Source organism: Anthonomus grandis, chromosome 10 (assembly GCF_022605725.1).
Source record: "Anthonomus grandis grandis chromosome 10, icAntGran1.3, whole genome shotgun sequence".
Classification (NCBI taxonomy): domain Eukaryota; kingdom Metazoa; phylum Arthropoda; class Insecta; order Coleoptera; family Curculionidae; genus Anthonomus; species Anthonomus grandis.
In genome coordinates, this window is record NC_065555.1 from 26,166,712 (window position 1) to 26,178,838 (window position 12,127).

Genomic DNA, 12,127 nt, shown 5'->3' on the forward strand with positions numbered 1-12,127 from the left:
CGACTTTTTCAGGATTTTCAAAGTGCTCTCATTCCCTTAGTTCTGCTCGGATCCTGTTATAACCCGGTGTTTTCGTAATCTAGTTGACCCAAATAAGACGCTGGTATACTTAGTTTGATTTCGAAAAAAATCAATTTTTGAAGGTAGATATCTCGGCTTCTATGAGAGCTATCGGGAAAATTCCAACGGTTTTGTCTTAGTTTCATCATTCTGAATCCAACGAGACCATCCGCAAGGTCGTAGCTCTTACAGTAGCCGAAATATGGCTTTTTTGATGCCCATTTTTGGCCTCAAAAACGGACGTCGAAAACGACTTTTTCAGGATTTTCAAAGTGCTCTCATTCCTTTAGTTCTGCTCGGATCCTGTTATAACCCGGTGTTTTCGTAATCTAGATGACCCAAATAAGACGCTGGTATACTTAGTTTGATTTCGAAAAAAATCAATTTTTGGTGAAAAAATTCGATACGGGGGGGTATACCCGAAAAATGAAAAAACCCAAATTTTGAAGGTCGATATCTTGGCTTCTATGGGAGCTATCGGGAAAATTCCAACGGTTTTGTCTTAGTTTCGTCATTCTGAATCCAACGAGACCATCCGCAAGGTCGTAGCTCTTACGATAGCCGAGATATGGCATTTTTGATGCCCATTTTTGGCCTCAAAAACGGACGTCGAAAACGACTTTTTCAGGATTTTCAAAGTGCTCTCATTCCCTTAGTTCTGCTCGAATCCTGTTATAACCCGGTGTTTTCGTAATCTAGGTGACCCAAATAAGACGCTGGTATACTTAGTTTGATTTCGAAAAAAATCAATTTTTGGTGAAAAAATTCGATACGGGGGGGTATACCCGAAAAATGAAAAAACCCAAACTTTGAAGGTCGATATCTCGGCTTCTATGGGAGCTATCGGAAAAATTCCAACGGTTTTGTCTTAGTTTCGTCATTCTGAATCCAACGAGACCATCCGCAAGGTCGTAGCTCTTACACTAGCCGAAATATGGCATTTTTGATGCCCATTTTTGGCCTCAAAAACGGACGTCGAAAACGACTTTTTCAGGATTTTCAAAGTGCTCTCATTCCTTTAGTTCTGCTCGGATCCTGTTATAACCCGGTGTTTTCGTAATCTAGATGACCCAAATAAGACGCTGGTATACTTAGTTTGATTTTGAAAAAAATCAATTTTTGGTGAAAAAATTCGATACGGGGGGTATACCCGAAAAATGAAAAAACCCAAACTTTGAAGGTCGATATCTCGGCTTCTATGGGAGTTATCGGAAAAATTCCAACGGTTTTGTCTTAGTTTCGTCATTCTGAATCCAACGAGACCATCCGCAAGGTCGTAGCTCTTACGGTAGCCGAAATATGGCATTTTTGATGCCCATTTTTGGCCTCAAAAACGGACGTCGAAAACGACTTTTTCAGGATTTTCAAAGTGCTCTCATTCCCTTAGTTCTGCTCGGATCCTGTTATAACCCGGTGTTTTCGTAATCTAGTTGACCCAAATAAGACGCTGGTATACTTAGTTTGATTTCGAAAAAAATCAATTTTTGAAGGTAGATATCTCGGCTTCTATGAGAGCTATCGGGAAAATTCCAACGGTTTTGTCTTAGTTTCGTCATTCTGAATCCAACGAGACCATCCGCAAGGTCGTAGCTCTTACGGTAGCCGAAATATGGCATTTTTGATGCCCATTTTTGGCCTCAAAAACGGATGTCGAAAACGACTTTTTCAGGATTTTCAAAGTGCTCTCATTCCCTTAGTTCTGCTCGGATCCTATTATAACCCGGTGTTTTCGTAATCTAGGTGACCCAAATAAGACGCTGGTATACTTAGTTTGATTTCGAAAAAAATCAATTTTTGGTGAAAAAATTCGATACGGGGGGGTATACCCGAAAAATGAAAAAACCCAAACTTTGAAGGTCGATATCTCGGTTTCTATGGGAGCTATCGGGAAAATTCCAACGGTTTTGTCTTGGTTTCGTCATTCTGAATCCAACGAGACCATCCGCAAGGTCGTAGCTCTTACGGTAGCCGAAATATGGCATTTTTGATGCCCATTTTTGGCCTCAAAAACGGACGTCGAAAACGACTTTTTCAGGATTTTCAAAGTGCTCTCATTCCCTTAGTTCTGCTCGGATCCTGTTATAACCCGGTGTTTTCGTAATCTAGTTGACCCAAATAAGACGCTGGTATACTTAGTTTGATTTTGAAAAAAATCAATTTTTGGTGAAAAAATTTGATACGGGGGGGTATACCCGAAAAATGAAAAAACCCAAACTTTGAAGGTCGATATCTCGGCTTCTATGGGAGTTATCGGAAAAATTCCAACGGTTTTGTCTTAGTTTCGTCATTCTGAATCCAACGAGACCATCCGCAAGGTCGTAGCTCTTACGGTAGCCGAACTATGGCATTTTTGATGCCCATTTTTGGCCTCAAAAACGGACGTCGAAAACGACTTTTTCAGGATTTTCAAAGTGCTCTCATTCCCTTAGTTCTGCTCGGATCCTGTTATAACCCGGTGTTTTCGTAATCTAGGTGACCCAAATAAGACGCTGGTATACTTAGTTTGATTTTGAAAAAAATCAATTTTTGGTGAAAAAATTCGATACGGGGGGGTATACCCGAAAAATGAAAAAACCCAAACTTTGAAGGTCGATATCTCGGCTTCTATGGGAGTTATCGGAAAAATTCCAACGGTTTTGTCTTAGTTTCGTCATTCTGAATCCAACGAGACCATCCGCAAGGTCGTAGCTCTTACGGTAGCCGAACTATGGCATTTTTGATGCCCATTTTTGGCCTCAAAAACGGACGTCGAAAACGACTTTTTCAGGATTTTCAAAGTGCTCTCATTCCCTTAGTTCTGCTCGGATCCTGTTATAACCCGGTGTTTTCGTAATCTAGGTGACCCAAATAAGACGCTGGTATACTTAGTTTGATTTTGAAAAAAATCAATTTTTGGTGAAAAAATTCGATACGGGGGGGTATACCCGAAAAATGAAAAAACCCAAACTTTGAAGGTCGATATCTCGGCTTCTATGGGAGTTATCGGAAAAATTCCAACGGTTTTGTCTTAGTTTCGTCATTCTGAATCCAACGAGACCATCCGCAAGGTCGTAGCTCTTACGGTAGCCGAAATATGGCATTTTTGATGCCCATTTTTGGCCTCAAAAACGGACGTCGAAAACGACTTTTTCAGGATTTTCAAAGTGCTCTCATTCCCTTAGTTCTGCTCGGATCCTGTTATAACCCGGTGTTTTCGTAATCTAGTTGACCCAAATAAGACGCTGGTATACTTAGTTTGATTTCGAAAAAAATCAATTTTTGAAGGTAGATATCTCGGCTTCTATGAGAGCTATCGGGAAAATTCCAACGGTTTTGTCTTAGTTTCATCATTCTGAATCCAACGAGACCATCCGCAAGGTCGTAGCTCTTACGGTAGCCGAGATATGGCATTTTTGATGCCCATTTTTGGCCTCAAAAACCGACGTCGAAAACGACTTTTTCAGGATTTTCAAAGTGCTCTCATTCCCTTAGTTCTGCTCGGATCCTGTTATAACCCGGTGTTTTCGTAATCTAGGTGACCCAAATAAGACGCTGGTATACTTAGTTTGATTTCGAAAAAAATCAATTTTTGGTGAAAAAATTTGATACGGGGGGGTATACCCGAAAAATGAAAAAACCCAAACTTTGAAGGTCGATATCTCGGCTTCTATGGGAGCTATCGGGAAAATTCCAACGGTTTTGTCTTAGTTTCGTCATTCTGAATCCAACGAGACCATCCGCAAGGTCGTAGCTCTTACGATAGCCGAGATATGGCATTTTTGATGCCCATTTTTGGCCTCAAAAACGGACGTCGAAAACGACTTTTTCAGGATTTTCAAAGTGCTCTCATTCCCTTAGTTCTGCTCGGATCCTGTTATAACCCGGTGTTTTCGTAATCTAGGTGACCCAAATAAGACGCTGGTATACTTAGTTTGATTTTGAAAAAAATCAATTTTTGGTGAAAAAATTCGATACGGGGGGGTATACCCGAAAAATGAAAAAACCCAAACTTTGAAGGTCGATATCTCGGCTTCTATGGGAGTTATCGGAAAAATTCCAACGGTTTTGTCTTAGTTTCGTCATTCTGAATCCAACGAGACCATCCGCAAGGTCGTAGCTCTTACGGTAGCCGAAATATGGCATTTTTGATGCCCATTTTTGGCCTCAAAAACGGACGTCGAAAACGACTTTTTCAGGATTTTCAAAGTGCTCTCATTCCCTTAGTTCTGCTCGGATCCTGTTATAACCCGGTGTTTTCGTAATCTAGTTGACCCAAATAAGACGCTGGTATACTTAGTTTGATTTCGAAAAAAATCAATTTTTGAAGGTAGATATCTCGGCTTCTATGAGAGCTATCGGGAAAATTCCAACGGTTTTGTCTTAGTTTCATCATTCTGAATCCAACGAGACCATCCGCAAGGTCGTAGCTCTTACGGTAGCCGAGATATGGCATTTTTGATGCCCATTTTTGGCCTCAAAAACCGACGTCGAAAACGACTTTTTCAGGATTTTCAAAGTGCTCTCATTCCCTTAGTTCTGCTCGGATCCTGTTATAACCCGGTGTTTTCGTAATCTAGTTGACCCAAATAAGACGCTGGTATACTTAGTTTGATTTCGAAAAAAATCAATTTTTGAAGGTCGATATCTCGGCTTCTATGGGAGTTATCGGAAAAATTTCAACGGTTTTGTCTTAGTTTCGTCATTCTGAATCCAACGAGACCATCCGCAAGCTCGTAGCTCTTACGGTAGCCGAAATATGGCATTTTTGATGCCCATTTTTGGCCTCAAAAACGGACGTCGAAAACGACTTTTTCAGGATTTTCAAAGTGCTCTCATTCCCTTAGTTCTGCTCGGATCCTGTTATAACCCGGTGTTTTCGTAATCTAGGTGACCCAAATAAGACGCTGGTATACTTAGTTTGATTTCGAAAAAAATCAATTTTTGGTGAAAAAATTCGATACGGGGGGGTATACCCGAAAAATGAAAAAACCCAAACTTTGAAGGTCGATATCTCGGTTTCTATGGGAGCTATCGGGAAAATTCCAACGGTTTTGTCTTGGTTTCGTCATTCTGAATCCAACGAGACCATCCGCAAGGTCGTAGCTCTTACGGTAGCCGAGATATGGCATTTTTGATGCCCATTTTTGGCCTCAAAAACCGACGTCGAAAACGACTTTTTCAGGATTTTCAAAGTGCTCTCATTCCCTTAGTTCTGCTCGGATCCTGTTATAACCCGGTGTTTTCGTAATCTAGGTGACCCAAATAAGACGCTGGTATACTTAGTTTGATTTTGAAAAAAATCAATTTTTGGTAAAAAAATTCGATACGGGGGGGTATACCCGAAAAATGAAAAAACCCAAACTTTGAAGGTCGATATCTCGGCTTCTATGGGAGTTATCGGAAAAATTCCAACGGTTTTGTCTTAGTTTCGTCATTCTGAATCCAACGAGACCATCCGCAAGGTCGTAGCTCTTACGGTAGCCGAACTATGGCATTTTTGATGCCCATTTTTGACCTCAAAAACGGACGTCGAAAACGACTTTTTCAGGATTTTCAAAGTGCTCTCATTCCCTTAGTTCTGCTCGGATCCTGTTATAACCCGGTGTTTTCGTAATCTAGGTGACCCAAATAAGACGCTGGTATACTTAGTTTGATTTTGAAAAAAATCAATTTTTGGTGAAAAAATTCGATACGGGGGGGTATACCCGAAAAATGAAAAAACCCAAACTTTGAAGGTCGATATCTCGGCTTCTATGGGAGTTATCGGAAAAATTCCAACGGTTTTGTCTTAGTTTCGTCATTCTGAATCCAACGAGACCATCCGCAAGGTCGTAGCTCTTACGGTAGCCGAAATATGGCATTTTTGATGCCCATTTTTGGCCTCAAAAACGGACGTCGAAAACGACTTTTTCAGGATTTTCAAAGTGCTCTCATTCCCTTAGTTCTGCTCGGATCCTGTTATAACCCGGTGTTTTCATAATCTAGTTGACCCAAATAAGACGCTGGTATACTTAGTTTGATTTCGAAAAAAATCAATTTTTGAAGGTAGATATCTCGGCTTCTATGAGAGCTATCGGGAAAATTCCAACGGTTTTGTCTTAGTTTCATCATTCTGAATCCAACGAGACCATCCGCAAGGTCGTAGCTCTTACGGTAGCCGAGATATGGCATTTTTGATGCCCATTTTTGGCCTCAAAAACCGACGTCGAAAACGACTTTTTCAGGATTTTCAAAGTGCTCTCATTCCCTTAGTTCTGCTCGGATCCTATTATAACCCGGTGTTTTCGTAATCTAGGTGACCCAAATAAGACGCTAATATACTTAGTTTGATTTCGAAAAAAATCAATTTTTGGTGAAAAAATTCGATACGGGGGGGTATACCCGAAAAATGAAAAAACCCAAATTTTGAAGGTCGATATCTTGGCTTCTATGGGAGCTATCGGGAAAATTCCAACGGTTTTGTCTTAGTTTCGTCATTCTGAATCCAACGAGACCATCCGCAAGGTCGTAGCTCTTACGATAGCCGAGATATGGCATTTTTGATGCCCATTTTTGGCCTCAAAAACGGACGTCGAAAACGACTTTTTCAGGATTTTCAAAGTGCTCTCATTCCCTTAGTTCTGCTCGAATCCTGTTATAACCCGGTGTTTTCGTAATCTAGGTGACCCAAATAAGACGCTGGTATACTTAGTTTGATTTTGAAAAAAATCAATTTTTGGTAAAAAAATTCGATACGGGGGGGTATACCCGAAAAATGAAAAAACCCAAACTTTGAAGGTCGATATCTCGGCTTCTATGGGAGTTATCGGAAAAATTCCAACGGTTTTGTCTTAGTTTCGTCATTCTGAATCCAACGAGACCATCCGCAAGGTCGTAGCTCTTACGGTAGCCGAACTATGGCATTTTTGATGCCCATTTTTGGCCTCAAAAACGGACGTCGAAAACGACTTTTTCAGGATTTTCAAAGTGCTCTCATTCCCTTAGTTCTGCTCGGATCCTGTTATAACCCGGTGTTTTCGTAATCTAGGTGACCCAAATAAGACGCTGGTATACTTAGTTTGATTTTGAAAAAAATCAATTTTTGGTGAAAAAATTCGATACGGGGGGGTATACCCGAAAAATGAAAAAACCCAAACTTTGAAGGTCGATATCTCGGCTTCTATGGGAGTTATCGGAAAAATTCCAACGGTTTTGTCTTAGTTTCGTCATTCTGAATCCAACGAGACCATCCGCAAGGTCGTAGCTCTTACGGTAGCCGAAATATGGCATTTTTGATGCCCATTTTTGGCCTCAAAAACGGACGTCGAAAACGACTTTTTCAGGATTTTCAAAGTGCTCTCATTCCCTTAGTTCTGCTCGGATCCTGTTATAACCCGGTGTTTTCATAATCTAGTTGACCCAAATAAGACGCTGGTATACTTAGTTTGATTTCGAAAAAAATCAATTTTTGAAGGTAGATATCTCGGCTTCTATGAGAGCTATCGGGAAAATTCCAACGGTTTTGTCTTAGTTTCATCATTCTGAATCCAACGAGACCATCCGCAAGGTCGTAGCTCTTACGGTAGCCGAGATATGGCATTTTTGATGCCCATTTTTGGCCTCAAAAACCGACGTCGAAAACGACTTTTTCAGGATTTTCAAAGTGCTCTCATTCCCTTAGTTCTGCTCGGATCCTATTATAACCCGGTGTTTTCGTAATCTAGGTGACCCAAATAAGACGCTAATATACTTAGTTTGATTTCGAAAAAAATCAATTTTTGGTGAAAAAATTCGATACGGGGGGGTATACCCGAAAAATGAAAAAACCCAAATTTTGAAGGTCGATATCTTGGCTTCTATGGGAGCTATCGGGAAAATTCCAACGGTTTTGTCTTAGTTTCGTCATTCTGAATCCAACGAGACCATCCGCAAGGTCGTAGCTCTTACGATAGCCGAGATATGGCATTTTTGATGCCCATTTTTGGCCTCAAAAACGGACGTCGAAAACGACTTTTTCAGGATTTTCAAAGTGCTCTCATTCCCTTAGTTCTGCTCGAATCCTGTTATAACCCGGTGTTTTCGTAATCTAGGTGACCCAAATAAGACGCTGGTATACTTAGTTTGATTTCGAAAAAAATCAATTTTTGGTGAAAAAATTCGATACGGGGGGGTATACCCGAAAAATGAAAAAACCCAAACTTTGAAGGTCGATATCTCGGCTTCTATGGGAGCTATCGGAAAAATTCCAACGGTTTTGTCTTAGTTTCGTCATTCTGAATCCAACGAGACCATCCGCAAGGTCGTAGCTCTTACAGTAGCCGAAATATGGCATTTTTGATACCCATTTTTGGCCTCAAAAACGGACGTCGAAAACGACTTTTTCAGGATTTTCAAAGTGCTCTCATTCCCTTAGTTCTGCTCGGATCCTGTTATAACCCGGTGTTTTCGTAATCTAGGTGACCCAAATAAGACGCTGGTATACTTAGTTTGATTTTGAAAAAAATCAATTTTTGGTGAAAAAATTTGATACGGGGGGGTATACCCGAAAAATGAAAAAACCCAAATTTTGAAGGTCGATATCTCGGCTTCTATAGGAGTTATCGGAAAAATTCCAACGGTTTTGTCTTAGTTTCGTCATTCTGAATCCAACGAGACCATCCGCAAGGTCGTAGCTTTTACGATAGCCGAGATATGGCATTTTTGATGCCCATTTTTGGCCTCAAAAACCGACGTCGAAAACGACTTTTTCAGGATTTTCAAAGTGATCTCATTCCCTTAGTTCTGCTCGGATCCTGTTATAACCCGTTGTTTTCGTAATCTAGGTGACCCAAATAAGACGCTGGTATACTTAGTTTGATTTTGAAAAAAATCAATTTTTGGTGAAAAAATTTGATACGGGGGGGTATACCCGAAAAATGAAAAAACCCAAACTTTGAAGGTCGATATCTCGGCTTCTATGGGAGTTATCGGGAAAATTCCAACGGTTTTGTCTTAGTTTCGTCATTCTGAATCCAACGAGACCATCCGCAAGGTCGTAGCTCTTACGGTAGCCGAAATATGGCATTTTTGATGCCCATTTTTGGCCTCAAAAACGGACGTCGAAAACGACTTTTTCAGGATTTTCAAAGTGCTCTCATTCCCTTAGTTCTGCTCGGATCCTGTTATAACCCGGTGTTTTCGTAATCTAGGTGACCCAAATAAGACGCTGGTATACTTAGTTTGATTTTGAAAAAAATCAATTTTTGGTGAAAAAATTCGATACGGGGGGTATACCCGAAAAATGAAAAAACCCAAACTTTGAAGGTCGATATCTCGGCTTCTATGGGAGTTATCGGAAAAATTCCAACGGTTTTGTCTTAGTTTCGTCATTCTGAATCCAACGAGACCATCCGCAAGGTCGTAGCTCTTACGGTAGCCGAACTATGGCATTTTTGATGCCCATTTTTGGCCTCAAAAACGGACGTCGAAAACGACTTTTTCAGGATTTTCAAAGTGCTCTCATTCCCTTAGTTCTGCTCGGATCCTGTTATAACCCGGTGTTTTCGTAATCTAGGTGACCCAAATAAGACGCTGGTATACTTAGTTTGATTTTGAAAAAAATCAATTTTTGGTGAAAAAATTCGATACGGGGGGGTATACCCGAAAAATGAAAAAACCCAAACTTTGAAGGTCGATATCTCGGCTTCTATGGGAGTTATCGGAAAAATTCCAACGGTTTTGTCTTAGTTTCGTCATTCTGAATCCAACGAGACCATCCGCAAGGTCGTAGCTCTTACGGTAGCCGAACTATGGCATTTTTGATGCCCATTTTTGGCCTCAAAAACGGACGTCGAAAACGACTTTTTCAGGATTTTCAAAGTGCTCTCATTCCCTTAGTTCTGCTCGGATCCTGTTATAACCCGGTGTTTTCGTAATCTAGTTGACCCAAATAAGACGCTGGTATACTTAGTTTGATTTCGAAAAAAATCAATTTTTGAAGGTAGATATCTCGGCTTCTATGAGAGCTATCGGGAAAATTCCAACGGTTTTGTCTTAGTTTCATCATTCTGAATCCAACGAGACCATCCGCAAGGTCGTAGCTCTTACAGTAGCCGAAATATGGCATTTTTGATGCCCATTTTTGGCCTCAAAAACGGACGTCGAAAACGACTTTTTCAGGATTTTCAAAGTGCTCTCATTCCTTTAGTTCTGCTCGGATCCTGTTATAACCCGGTGTTTTCGTAATCTAGATGACCCAAATAAGACGCTGGTATACTTAGTTTGATTTCGAAAAAAATCAATTTTTGGTGAAAAAATTCGATACGGGGGGGTATACCCGAAAAATGAAAAAACCCAAATTTTGAAGGTCGATATCTTGGCTTCTATGGGAGCTATCGGGAAAATTCCAACGGTTTTGTCTTAGTTTCGTCATTCTGAATCCAACGAGACCATCCGCAAGGTCGTAGCTCTTACGATAGCCGAGATATGGCATTTTTGATGCCCATTTTTGGCCTCAAAAACGGACGTCGAAAACGACTTTTTCAGGATTTTCAAAGTGCTCTCATTCCCTTAGTTCTGCTCGAATCCTGTTATAACCCGGTGTTTTCGTAATCTAGGTGACCCAAATAAGACGCTGGTATACTTAGTTTGATTTCGAAAAAAATCAATTTTTGGTGAAAAAATTCGATACGGGGGGGTATACCCGAAAAATGAAAAAACCCAAACTTTGAAGGTCGATATCTCGGCTTCTATGGGAGCTATCGGAAAAATTCCAACGGTTTTGTCTTAGTTTCGTCATTCTGAATCCAACGAGACCATCCGCAAGGTCGTAGCTCTTACACTAGCCGAAATATGGCATTTTTGATGCCCATTTTTGGCCTCAAAAACGGACGTCGAAAACGACTTTTTCAGGATTTTCAAAGTGCTCTCATTCCTTTAGTTCTGCTCGGATCCTGTTATAACCCGGTGTTTTCGTAATCTAGATGACCCAAATAAGACGCTGGTATACTTAGTTTGATTTTGAAAAAAATCAATTTTTGGTGAAAAAATTCGATACGGGGGGTATACCCGAAAAATGAAAAAACCCAAACTTTGAAGGTCGATATCTCGGCTTCTATGGGAGTTATCGGAAAAATTCCAACGGTTTTGTCTTAGTTTCGTCATTCTGAATCCAACGAGACCATCCGCAAGGTCGTAGCTCTTACGGTAGCCGAAATATGGCATTTTTGATGCCCATTTTTGGCCTCAAAAACGGACGTCGAAAACGACTTTTTCAGGATTTTCAAAGTGCTCTCATTCCCTTAGTTCTGCTCGGATCCTGTTATAACCCGGTGTTTTCGTAATCTAGTTGACCCAAATAAGACGCTGGTATACTTAGTTTGATTTCGAAAAAAATCAATTTTTGAAGGTAGATATCTCGGCTTCTATGAGAGCTATCGGGAAAATTCCAACGGTTTTGTCTTAGTTTCGTCATTCTGAATCCAACGAGACCATCCGCAAGGTCGTAGCTCTTACGGTAGCCGAAATATGGCATTTTTGATGCCCATTTTTGGCCTCAAAAACGGATGTCGAAAACGACTTTTTCAGGATTTTCAAAGTGCTCTCATTCCCTTAGTTCTGCTCGGATCCTATTATAACCCGGTGTTTTCGTAATCTAGGTGACCCAAATAAGACGCTGGTATACTTAGTTTGATTTCGAAAAAAATCAATTTTTGGTGAAAAAATTCGATACGGGGGGGTATACCCGAAAAATGAAAAAACCCAAACTTTGAAGGTCGATATCTCGGTTTCTATGGGAGCTATCGGGAAAATTCCAACGGTTTTGTCTTGGTTTCGTCATTCTGAATCCAACGAGACCATCCGCAAGGTCGTAGCTCTTACGGTAGCCGAAATATGGCATTTTTGATGCCCATTTTTGGCCTCAAAAACGGACGTCGAAAACGACTTTTTCAGGATTTTCAAAGTGCTCTCATTCCCTTAGTTCTGCTCGGATCCTGTTATAACCCGGTGTTTTCGTAATCTAGTTGACCCAAATAAGACGCTGGTATACTTAGTTTGATTTTGAAAAAAATCAATTTTTGGTGAAAAAATTTGATACGGGGGGGTATACCCGAAAAATGAAAAAACCCAA

The 12,127-nt window shown here is 40.6% G+C and overlaps 1 protein-coding gene and 1 long non-coding RNA gene across 24 annotated transcripts in view; both read left to right on the forward strand.

The window, feature by feature from the left end:
- LOC126741664 (voltage-dependent calcium channel type A subunit alpha-1) overlaps positions 1 to 12,127 on the forward strand; it is a 771,245-nt gene that overhangs the window by 539,012 nt on the left and 220,106 nt on the right. The window lies entirely within an intron of this gene.
- LOC126741677 (uncharacterized) overlaps positions 1 to 12,127 on the forward strand; it is a 30,140-nt gene that overhangs the window by 7,798 nt on the left and 10,215 nt on the right. For 6 of the 9 annotated variants that reach the window (XR_007662271.1, XR_007662278.1, XR_007662270.1 and 3 more), the window contains 3 exons: positions 603 to 968; positions 7,952 to 8,317; positions 10,457 to 10,822. This is a non-coding gene — a long non-coding RNA (uncharacterized LOC126741677). The remainder of the gene's footprint in view (positions 1 to 602; positions 969 to 7,951; positions 8,318 to 10,456; positions 10,823 to 12,127) is intronic. The other 3 variants (XR_007662275.1, XR_007662277.1, XR_007662274.1) reach the window with 3 other exon arrangements.